Below are 11,809 nucleotides of genomic sequence, written 5' to 3' on the forward strand. Positions count from 1 at the left end.
AAGTAAGAACAAATATATACAAAACAGTTACAGATGCAATAAAAAATAAAATCATAATAATAAAAAAAAATAATAAAATATTATTAATAATAAAAACTTTGCAAATAATAACAATGGCAACATTTACAGTTATGAGGTAGTCATAAAAAATAGTTGTGTGTGTGTGTGTAAGACATTACACATTACATTACACATTACATTACCCACTGTCTCTCACCTGGTGGCAGGTGTGTGTGTATAGAGTGCTGCCAGTGTGCAGCTTTCTCTGTGCTCCCCCAGTAGGTGGGGCAGATTGTCGGGATCTGGGAGGGAGTTAAACTCGGGGATATTGATGTTAAATTTGGGGAAGAATTGGGCCCGGGTGTGGTGGTACTTGGTACACTGTTTGAGGAAGTGCAGCTCCGTCTCTACTGTACTGATAGTGCAGTGGCTCACACACACACTCACACACACACACACACTCACACACACACACACACGCTCACACACACACACACACACACACACACACACAGAGTATAGTTGGTGTTCTTTTAAGCACTTTTGTTCATTTGTTATTCATTTATTTACCTTAATGATAATAATTGTGTTAGTGTTTAAAGTAAAAAGTTTACAGACACCCTGTGATGGCATTTTTTAACTAAATGATGGGAAATCACTCCCAACAATCAGGGTCCTTTGCATGGTGTTGCATGTTCTCCTTGTGTTCACATGGGTTTGCTCCAGGTGCTCTGGTTTCCAAAATCCAGAGACATCCAGTTGGAGCAACCAAAATGTGAGTGTGACTGTGGGGTTTTTCATCCACTGAATCAGACCCACTGTGACCCTGACAAACAAACAATGAATGAATGAATGAATGAAAATAAGCTGTAAATATATGCTGTGACATGCAAATTCCATTAATATTTGTAAATGATCAAATATAAAGTAACCGTGCATTAAAAAAACAGTAATTAGCTTCATACCTTTATAGTTATGCTGTTCACAGTGTTTACTGATTTGACTGATGTGTAAATTCCTGTAAAATGAAAAATATTGGTCACACCCAGCATGTTAACTTGTTAAAACACTTCATGGAGTTTCCCCCAACAGTTCACTGCAGCAACAAGCAGTGACAAGTAAACGAAGGCACAGGTCTCAGGATTAACACTTCCTAGTTCTTGCTAATTCTCTGACCAGTGATTTGTTGTTAGGAACATTAAAGGAATCCAGGGTTCAGACTCCATTATACACCAAGATTGTAACTGTTTCCGAGAACTGTACAAAGAGCCTGTGTGAGGCAGATGGAATCTTCTTTGAAGGTGTCGTAATTGGGTCAGACTTTCTCTCAGGTGATGACATGTACACAGGAACACAACCAGTTTTCATTTCTGTTCTGTTTTTTTTTTTTATCTCTTTTTATGTTTCAGGCTGTGGATGTTTTGTGTCTTTTATTTGTGAATTTATTTTAATAATTTTAGCCATTTAGTTTAAGCATTAAACTACAAACTAAAACATTACAATTAGACCATCAGGTGACATATTAACTGACCTGTTCTCACTGTAATATTACTCACATTTTAAAATTGTGTTCAGAAAATTTAATTTTACACATTTCGTAGATGCATGGTTCCCCACTCAGGGTTCGCACCCCTCTCTGGTGCACCAAACACCACAGGGGTGCAAAGGCTTTGTCTGCTGTGAGGTGCACTGAGTTTGTCAAAATACAATTTGCACACGTTAAATAAAACTGTGTATGAGTAACAGGACTGAAAGAGACGCTGAGCTGAATCCCATAATTCATTGCTGTGTTATGAATTCATCGATGGCAATGTAACACAAATACACATTAGCATAATCTGAATTCACAGCTAGCTGTTAAGCTCTACAACCCTCAGTGTGTGTCTGTCTGACCTACATTCCTTCTCTACCAGGTTTACAGTGACCCGTGTACCAGCCTGGCATTTAGTATAACCACACACACACACACACACACACACACAGTAATTTTAGTACTTAGTATTACTAATTTTAAAATCCAGAGCACCTGGAGCAAACCCACATGGGCACAGTAATGCACTCAGAAAGGACCGTATAGCCCCCAACCAAAGAATCAAACCCAGGCTGTTCTTGCTGTGAGGCGACCCACTGCACCACTGTCACCACAATTATATTATTATATTATTATTATATATTTTTTTTTTCTCCGAAATTTCTCCCCAATTTTTCTCCCAATTTTTAGCGCTTCCAATCTGTCTTCCGCTGCTAACAGGCACACCAGACCTGCATCCAAGGAGAGCACGCCGCTGCCCCACGCCTTCTTTACACGTGTACAGCCCTCCTCTTCTCGTCCGTGCATTCTGCACGGGCGTCTCTTCTGCAAATCAGGGTCCTTACACTGCGCATGAAGACCCACCCACCCACATATAGTCCGGTCCCCCACCCTGCAGGCACTGCCAATTATGCCCGCCAGATGGCACCCAGCCGACCGGTGGCAACACCGAGCCTCGAACCGGGAGGTTCAGAAACTCGGTGCTGGTGCGTCAGCGGAATATCCCGCTGCGCCACCTGGGCGCCCCTCGACTCTAAAATGTAATAATATTATAAATATTGAAGTATAAGAAAGTATAGTAAGTACAGTGGGGCCAAAAAGTATTTAGTCAGCCACTGATTGTGCAAGTTCTCCTACTTAGAAAGATGAGAGAGGTCTGTAATTTTCATCATAGCTACACTTCAACTATGAGAGACAAAATGAGAAAAAAAATTCCAGGAAATCACATTGTAGGATTTTTAAAGAATTTATTTGTAAATTATGGTGGAAAATAAGTATTTGGTCAATAACAAAAGTTCAACTCAATACTTTGTAACATAACCTTTGTTGGCAATGACAGAGGTCAAACGTTTCCTGTAAGTCTGTAAGTAATTTTCTATGGCGTTGAGGTCTGGAGACTGGCTAGGCCACTCCAGGACCTTGAAATGCTTTTTATGGAGCCACTCCTTCGTTGCCCGAGCGGTGTGTTTGGGATCATTGTCATGCTGGAAGACCCAGCCACGTTCCATCTTCAATGCTCTCACTGATGGAAGGAGGTTTTGGCTTAAAATCTCACGATACATGGCCCCGTTCATTCTTCCCTTAACACGGATCAGTCGTCCTGTCCCTTTGCAGAAAGAGCGTTCTAACCGTTACAAACATTTTTAAACCTATATATCTAGAGATTTTCACTTTTGTGATTTGAATAATTTGCCCGCTTTGCAGATGAAGGTCGGTAGGCACAGACTACAAGAGCGAGAGAGCGGGAAAGAGAGAGTTTGAGTGCTATGCAAATTAGCTAGCTAGCTGGCCAGCTTTTCTTCAGCCTGGCATAGACCGACACACCATTTGGTGTTATAAACTGAGTAAAACTTGACATTTTCATGGATTAAAATATTTCCATTGACATAAAATTTTGCTGGTGAGCTATTAAAAACGTATTTTTTGTCTAGTCTATTTTGTGATGTTTGTGTAGCAAAAGTAGCCAACAACTATGCTAAGGTTAGCTAGCTAATTATTACGTGTTTGCGTTCTAGGTAAAAAATAAACTAAACAATAAACATTACTCATTTGTTTAATGCATATCATTTTTCAAATACTGATATGTGGAATTTGTTTTTTATAGTCATAGTTTTTATTGTTGTCCACTAATGGGATTTGTTAAAAGTAGATGTGTTCTGTAATAAATGATTTTTGGTAATAATTCATGTTTCCATGTTCTTGTATCATTGTTTAAATTGTTTTACATTCAGCAGATTCAGTGCAATGCTAACAAACATTTAAATTAATGTTTAGAGATATTAGGCTACAGGATGTTGGATCAACGTAATTCTACGAGCAGTTGGCATAACTCAAAAAGACTAATGCAAAATGTTGCCTTAATTTTTTTTGTTGACCCAATGTTTTATTTAATATTAACAACTTTTAAGTTAAATGAATATTAAATAAAACATTGGGTCAACAAAAAAAATCAAGGCAACATTTTGCATTAGTCTTTTTGAGTTATGCCAACTGCTCGTAGAATTACGTTAATCCAACACAATATTATAGGTTTGGTGGATTAGCTTTCCATAATTCAGTAAAAAGCATTTTTAAATAACATCAACTTAAAAATATCTGTTCATGTTGACAGTTATTAAGTTTGTGTAATTTTAAATATTGTGTTGGATCAGCGTAATTCTACGAGCAATTGGCATAACTCAAAAAGACTAATGCAAAACGTTGCCTTAATTTTTTTTGTTGACCCAATGTTTTATTTTTTAGAGTGTAGATTCACTCTTCCCAGCCTGGTGCAGGTCTACAATTTTCTTCCTGGTGTCCTTCGACAGCTCTTTGGTCTTGGCCATGGTTGAGTTTGGAGTCTGACTGTTTGAGGCTGTGGACAGGTGTCTTTTATACAGATAACGAGGTCAAACAAGTGTCATTAATACAGGTAACGAGTGGAGGACAGAAGAGCTTCTTAAAGAAGAAGTTACAGGTCTGTGAGAGCCAGAAATCTTGCTTGTTTGTGGGTGACCAAATACTTATTTTCCACCATAATTTACAAATAAATTCTTAAAAAATCCTACAATGTGATTTCCTGGATTTTTTTTTCTCATTTTGTCTCTCATAGTTGAAGTGTACCTATGATGAAAATTACAGACCTCTCTCATCTTTCTAAGTAGGAGAACTTGCACAATCAGTGGCTGACTAAATATTTTTTGGCCCCACTGTAAGTATATGAAAGAGTAAGGGACCTGAGCTAGAAAACATGATTTTCAGAGCAAGATTCCAAACAACATAACCAACATCAGCCATCAACAAAGTTTCATCAAAATAACCTCCACTGAATGATCCACAGCACTGTCCTTAAATACATCATTAGCTCTACCGTCCAATCATGACCAAAGGGCATCAACTATTAACAAAACCTCCCAACCATGGCTCTGTCATAAATTGCAACTTAAACAGTACGTACTAGATTAGAGGCAGTGTGCACTGCTTGGCCGGTAAAGCAGTACGCTCTTTCAGGGCGCAAGTATGCAGTATGCACGCAACCTCGTACGTACTACGTCCGCCATCTTACCACTGTCACGTGATGCATGACGTCTCATCGCCACAGTTATAACGATTTTAAAATCAGACAAAATTAATTCTGTCGCTCTCCACAAAGCTGCTCATAATGTTATTCAGGGTTGTATTTAATCATAACATTTTTAATGTTTGTCTTTCTCCGCTTTCCTTCATCTTTCTTCTTCGCTACGAACGCCTTTGCAGACCGTAAGTGTGCATTGTTTGCATACTCAAAAATGGCTGCCCAGACAATAGGTCATCCGGGTACTTTTTGTGTACTGTTTAATGTATACTACGTATTCAGAGTATACATTAAACTAACAGCTCTCGCACACTGCTTTCACGTACTGTTCAGTATGGAAGTATGCTATTTTGGACGCAGCCCATGTGCTCCTGGAGACATGGGTGTGTCACATACACATGAGACATGAGCTCCAGGATCACAGAGAGGCTGGGTTTGTGACATTTGCCCATTAGCCAAAGGAATTATATACGAATCTGAAAATGCTTGTATGTATCTCTTATTAGTAATGTTACATTCACCCAAATAAGTTTTTATAATAATAAGGAATTTCCATGTTAGCTCAAGTAAATCTAAATATTGGTATTTATTTGTTGTTATTTCTATTGTAAATCAGTTTATATTAGGAATTAACTTTAATAACTTCTAAGTTTTTTTAGTGAATGAAGCTTTGGATGTCAAAACTGAATCTATAGCTTCATCTATCGACCATAAGTGGTTAATCTCCATGGTGGGCAAGAGAAAAAAAATCATTTCGTTATGACTTATGTGTGTTGCAGTATCATGTCCCCCTGTTCCTAATATGGGGGTGTACATTTGGGGGTGTAATGTGCTCCTTTTTGTGACTATGAATGTGGCCACCCTACCCTAAGCTGAGACTGCTAAAGTTAAACACACAGGAAATAAGTTAAATGCTAACATTAATGCTAATCTAAACTAAACACACATGAACAAAACTAAACAGAGCTAACAAGGCTAACCCAGACTAGACAAAGCCAAGAGAGCTATCAGACAAAGGCAAAAACAAGGCAGCTGGGGTTAATTGGGGCATGGCACCTCTACATTGGAGCACAGAGGGCTGAATCCATGACAGTTTCCATGTAACACTGATCTTTATGCTCATAGTAACAGGTCAGGATTAGTGCGCTGGTTACATCGAGCTAAACCACATGTTGGGATTCTGGGATTTGATGTAAGGTGACTTCTCATCATGACTTTTAAAACCAACATCCATGTAGACTCATTATCAAATGTAAAGTGGAGAGCTTGGTTCTCATGTTATTATTTACTACATTTATTATTAACTGGCAATAAACACTTCAAACTTTCTTACTCCACCATCTTATACACATATGCACAGAAATCCTGACAGTATTAAACCTTGTGTTTACATGTTTTACCATAATTACTGCTTAGTTACTTCATTATGTTTTTAGTGTTCGATAAACAATTTAACTATTCAGAACTGTGATTCCTTGGTAAGACAAAACTGACTTGAAAGAACATTTCTTCATCAGAAAGTGACTGATTTGTTATGTTTTTTTTCTTGCATTTCAACCTTAAAACAATCACTTCTCTTCATCCCACAAAACATTTAAAAATGTAACAGTTTTCTACAAATACTCAGATAATCAAATTATACATTTGCTGATGTAGAAATCTTTATAAAGTTCTTCAGGTTTGTATCATGGCTTTCTAATATAAATGGAGCTTGTCTTATGTATCTATTAAAATACATGGAACAAGGTTTTATGTAACTGTGCTGAGTGTCTTAAAAGGTCAGAAACCTCCAATAAAATAAAAATAAATTTGAAGCTGGTGAAACAAGATGAAGAAAGACAAAATCTGTTATTTTAGGTGCTTGGGTGGAACCGAGTAAAAACACGTCAAATCACCTTAAGTTCAAATCTCAGCTCTGCTATTGGCTGGCCTGCGCCTATACACAGAAATGATTGGTTAATATGTGTGAAGTGGGCAGGCCGAAGGAATTTCTTATTACTGTTACAATTGCGGCCTCTGCTGGCTAGTTAATGTTCTGCACAGATATGGTGAATCATGTACAATCATGTACTGTACAATACTGTTACCAGTGTAAACACAATTTAGCCAGAAGCAGCTTGTTGAAGGTTCTATGGCGTCAGATTAGTGCCAAAAGTCGAGAGCACATTTTATTTGTGCGCGAGCAGGATTTTCTCTGCTCTCGCACGAATTCACCCTGCTCGCTCACGAATAAGTTGTGCTCGCGCACGAATTTGCATGCGCGCGCTCGAAACGCTGCTCTCGCGCTCAAATCGTTTGCGCGCACTCAAAGCAAACTGCGCTCGCGCTCAGATATTTCTTGCTCGCTCTCATAACTGCACTTGCCCTCGCGCTCGGAGTTTGCACGTTAAAACAGTGCCAAAAGTCGTCGACCAATCAAAATGTGTTTTCGGCTTCGACCAATGAGCTCCAACTTCCCGTTGTAAAGAGAGTAATGGACAATCAACGACCTCAGGTAAGATTATTAATTATTTTAATTTTAGACTTATTTTAGAGTACATAAAATCATCATTTTAAAAGGGTAGAATTTGTTAAAGCTTTAACAATCAGGCATATTCTGACTATACTCATCTTTTAACCTGTATGTCTAATTATCTTAGTTTCTAAGTGTCTAATTATCTTAAGTTTCTTGTTGTCTAAGCCTTACTAAGACATAAAACTTTGGAGGGGTAGCTGCATAAATAGCAGTATGTAGTAAGCAGTCTGCCTTATGTATTGATCTGAATTATTTATAGTTCATTTGCACACATGAAATGATTATTATTGATTAATTAGTGGGAAAAAAAAATCATATTCCTGAAGATATATTAAATGCCCTCAGGCAAATTCACATGTTGGTGAGTGAACATGTGGAAACCAGAATGCCATCCATCAGGGTACAGACAGTTCCACAGGTAACTGAACTTAAATCCATGCTAGGATTCCCACTGCCCAAATTTGGGCATACTGGCATAAATGTCCTTGATTGTCTAAATTATACATTTCTTCAACATATATTTCCCTACATTATTTATTGTTTCTACATTTTAAGGTTATTGTTGTCCTTGAATTCTATACAGCTACCACTTTTTCACAGATGTTATTCAGTCAACAAAGTATTACATTTTAAATAATTTATTTTGTCTTACAGAATTGAAAGGCTGTTGGTTGATGTGTGGACAGCTGTGACCTCCACATATTATGATATCCTGCACAATCTTGAACAAGATGGGATGCTGTCCATTGCAAATACCCTGCACCTCTTTCTGGTACACCTTGTGTTTCTTCCCTGACCTTCAGATCTTTGTTGAAGGCTGGAACCACCATCCCCTTTTATGACCCAGGAACAAATGTGGCAAATGTAACATTTGTACTGACTCTGACTTGTACTGACTCTATTCTCATAGATACTTGTACTGACTCTATTCTCATAGATATTATATATAAATAAATAACAGTACACAGTTTGTTTTACTTATTTATTGAATGGGCACAAATATCCACAGACGAACTGGTCTGATGTGTTCCTGTCCTGTGAGCCATTGAAAGAATGTTCTTGGACAAAGAGAGGGCAAATCAGCTGTCTTAACCATATAGGTGGTAAAGTCTGCATTAGCCTGTTCAGAAAGAAACATCAAAAAGCAAAATAAGCATTGACTTTTGTATAGATTACAATGTTTCTTGTTATATACATGTACATACCACTCTGCAAATGTATTTACAGAAGTGTAGTCAATCATATTTTTACAACAGCTTAAACACACACAAGCTGGTGTTATTATAGCAGGTGAACAAAGCAGAATTGGAATTAAGGGCCATATTTAATGCATTAACTCAATAATTATAACGGTGTCCTAATATGATAGTATTGTTTAATTTAATAATTTAATTATAGGAGTAATGAAAAGAAAGATAATATCAAATACATTGTTATCTTTCTCCACACTTGCTGGCATAAATTTCTATACAATCCAATGGAAAATATATTTGACACACTGAACATAAAGCCTAAATAAAAACATTAGTGGTAACAATATCAATACACAATAAGTGCACCATATTAAATGCAGACTGGTTGCTACTATGATATTGCAGATATATTTTTACCTCACTGCTTGGTGTTCTAACACTACTTGCTTCCGTGCTGGATTCTGGTGGGGGTGGCTTTTCCTTGAACACCGCAAATGATTCAGAAACCTACATTTAAAACATTACATTATGCATGGTAAATATGCAATGTTCACACTTTATATAATAGTAAATAAAGCAAAAGCCTGACATACTGTAAGGTATCAAAAACTATTAAATTGCTGTAATAATAAAAAAAACCTGCTAAACATTTTATTTTAAAGAGTTGAGGTTAAATTATTTAATGTGTCATGTTTGATATTCTATTCTTGGTTGGGAAAGTGAACATAATATGTTCACTATAGTGTTAAAGATAGTTCATCATATCATGGCTATAGCTTCCAGATCTACCCACTTTGATTTACTACAATAGTCCATTTTTGTACTGTGGCACTACACTCATGAACTCATTAACTTCACTGTATAAAGGCTTTACTTTATTAATTAACATGTAAAATACACAAAAGCTATTTTAAGTTAGGGGTACCGCTTTAGCTAGCTTTACAAAGTTAAATTTGATCGAGTTTATATTCACATAATGACACAAAGTTAACTTTACATTCTCTTTAACACTTTTTTTTATTAAAAAATAGTCTAAATTAAAATAATTAATAATCTTACCTGAGGTCGTTGATTGTCCATTACTCTCTTTACAACGGGAAGTTGGAGCTCATTGGTTGAAGCCGAAAACACATTTTGATTGGTCGACGACTTTTGGCACTGTTTTAACGTGCAAACTCCGAGCGCGAGCGCAAGTGCAAGTGAAGTTATGAGAGCGAGCAAGAAAGATTTGAGCGCGAGCGCAGTTTGCTTTGAGTGCGCGCATAAGATTTGAGCGCGAGAGCAGCGTTTCGAGCGCGCGCATGCAGTTTCGTGCGCGAGCACAACATATCCGTGAACGAGCACGGTGAATTCGTGCGAGAGCAGAGAAAATCCTGCTCGCGCACAAATAAAATGTGCTCTCGACTTTTGGCACTAATCTGACGCCATAGAAGTCACTAGCTGTGGTTAATCCAAATCACCAACATCAGGGGCCACGCCTCAATTGAATACAAATAAACTGCTGTCCAAATACTTTTGACCCAAAAGATTTTGTGTCAAAATAATTCAGTCACAGAACAAGATCAGAAACAGAAATCACAGCAGTCTTACAAAACACACACACACACACACTCATACACACACATAGCAACACACACACACAAAGTAACACACATTTGAAGTAACAAAAGCTCACACCTGCAAACACACACTCATAGTAACACATCTACAAACATTCTCTCACTCACATTCTCTCACACACACACAGAAACACACACATTCAAAGTAACACACACACACACACACCTATAAAAACACACTCAGTAATGTACACACTCTTATTTAGTAATGCATTCACATTTACAAACACACACACATAGAAACACAGGCGTACACACCTACAAACACACACAGTAACACACTCACCTACACACACACACACCTATACACACACTCTTCTATGTTAATTGGTTTATTCACAATTAATTACTTACTCAGATCTGGCACCAATTTAGAAGAACTAGGAGAAAATGTCTTCTTTGTGACCAGAAGTAAGGATTGAACCTAAGTTGTCAGGATGTCGCTGTGTAGCACCCACTCTACCAGCTCTGCCACCATGATGCCCACAACACTTTCTGCTGTTACATGATGACACCCACACAAACATCAATACACACACACACACTCATAGTAACACAAACATTCACTCAAACACACACCTACACACACACCTAAACACACACACTCTCTCACACACATCTACAAACACATACACGTAGTAACAAACACACACACATCTACAAACATACACACACCTAAAAAGATACACACAAAGTAACACACAGAGAAACACACACATTCAAACACACACACACACACACACCCACACCTACAAAACACACACTCAGTAATGCACACACTTATAGTATCATTCACACTTACAAATACACACATATAAACACAGGCGTACACACATACAAACACACACACACAGTAACACACTCACACACGCACACTCTTCTATGTTTATTGGTGTATGTTGTGTTTCCTCTCCAGATTTCTGTCGGTTCACACTGGATCCAAACACAGTAAATGAAAACCTCCGTCTGTCTGAGGAGAACAAAGAGTTTTATCCTGATCATCCAGATAGATTTGATCGTTACTCTCAGGTTCTGTGTAGAGAGAGTGTGAGTGGACGCTGTTACTGGGAGGTTGAGTGGAGTGGGAATGATGGGGTTTCTATAGCCGTGTCATATAAATGCATCAGCAGGAAGGGAGATGGTGATGAGTGTTGGTTTGGATGTAATGATCAGTCCTGGAGTTTAGAGTGTTCGCCATTCAGATTTTCATTCTGGCACAATAATGAAGAGACTGAAATTCCCATAATGCCGAGTTCTCTTCTCTAGAATAGGAGTGTATGTGGATTACAGAGCAGGAACTCTGTCCTTCTACAGCGTCTCTGATACAATGAAGCTCCTCCACAGAGTTCAGACCACGTTCACTCAGCTCCTCTACCCGGGGTTTTGGGTTTATTCAGG

At 38.0% G+C, this 11,809-nt stretch overlaps 1 long non-coding RNA gene and 1 pseudogene across 3 annotated transcripts; one reads left to right on the forward strand and one right to left on the reverse strand.

The window, feature by feature from the left end:
* LOC134312489 (tripartite motif-containing protein 16-like) overlaps positions 1-11,809 on the forward strand; it is a 210,840-nt pseudogene that overhangs the window by 104,850 nt on the left and 94,181 nt on the right.
* LOC134312497 (uncharacterized) lies at positions 8,568-11,703 on the reverse strand. 3 transcript variants are annotated; one of them, XR_010011556.1, is made up of 4 exons: positions 11,278-11,703; positions 10,766-10,909; positions 9,210-9,299; positions 8,568-8,719 (listed from the first exon to the last, which is right to left on the reverse strand). It is a non-coding gene; the product is annotated as an uncharacterized LOC134312497 (long non-coding RNA). The 3 variants fall into 3 exon arrangements; XR_010011555.1 differs by lacking the exons at positions 10,766-10,909; positions 11,278-11,703 and adding an exon at positions 9,852-10,168; XR_010011554.1 differs by lacking the exons at positions 10,766-10,909; positions 11,278-11,703 and having other exon boundaries at positions 9,210-9,842.

The sequence above is a fragment of the Trichomycterus rosablanca genome, chromosome 4, assembly GCF_030014385.1.
Source record: "Trichomycterus rosablanca isolate fTriRos1 chromosome 4, fTriRos1.hap1, whole genome shotgun sequence".
Taxonomy (NCBI): Eukaryota; Metazoa; Chordata; class Actinopteri; order Siluriformes; family Trichomycteridae; genus Trichomycterus; species Trichomycterus rosablanca.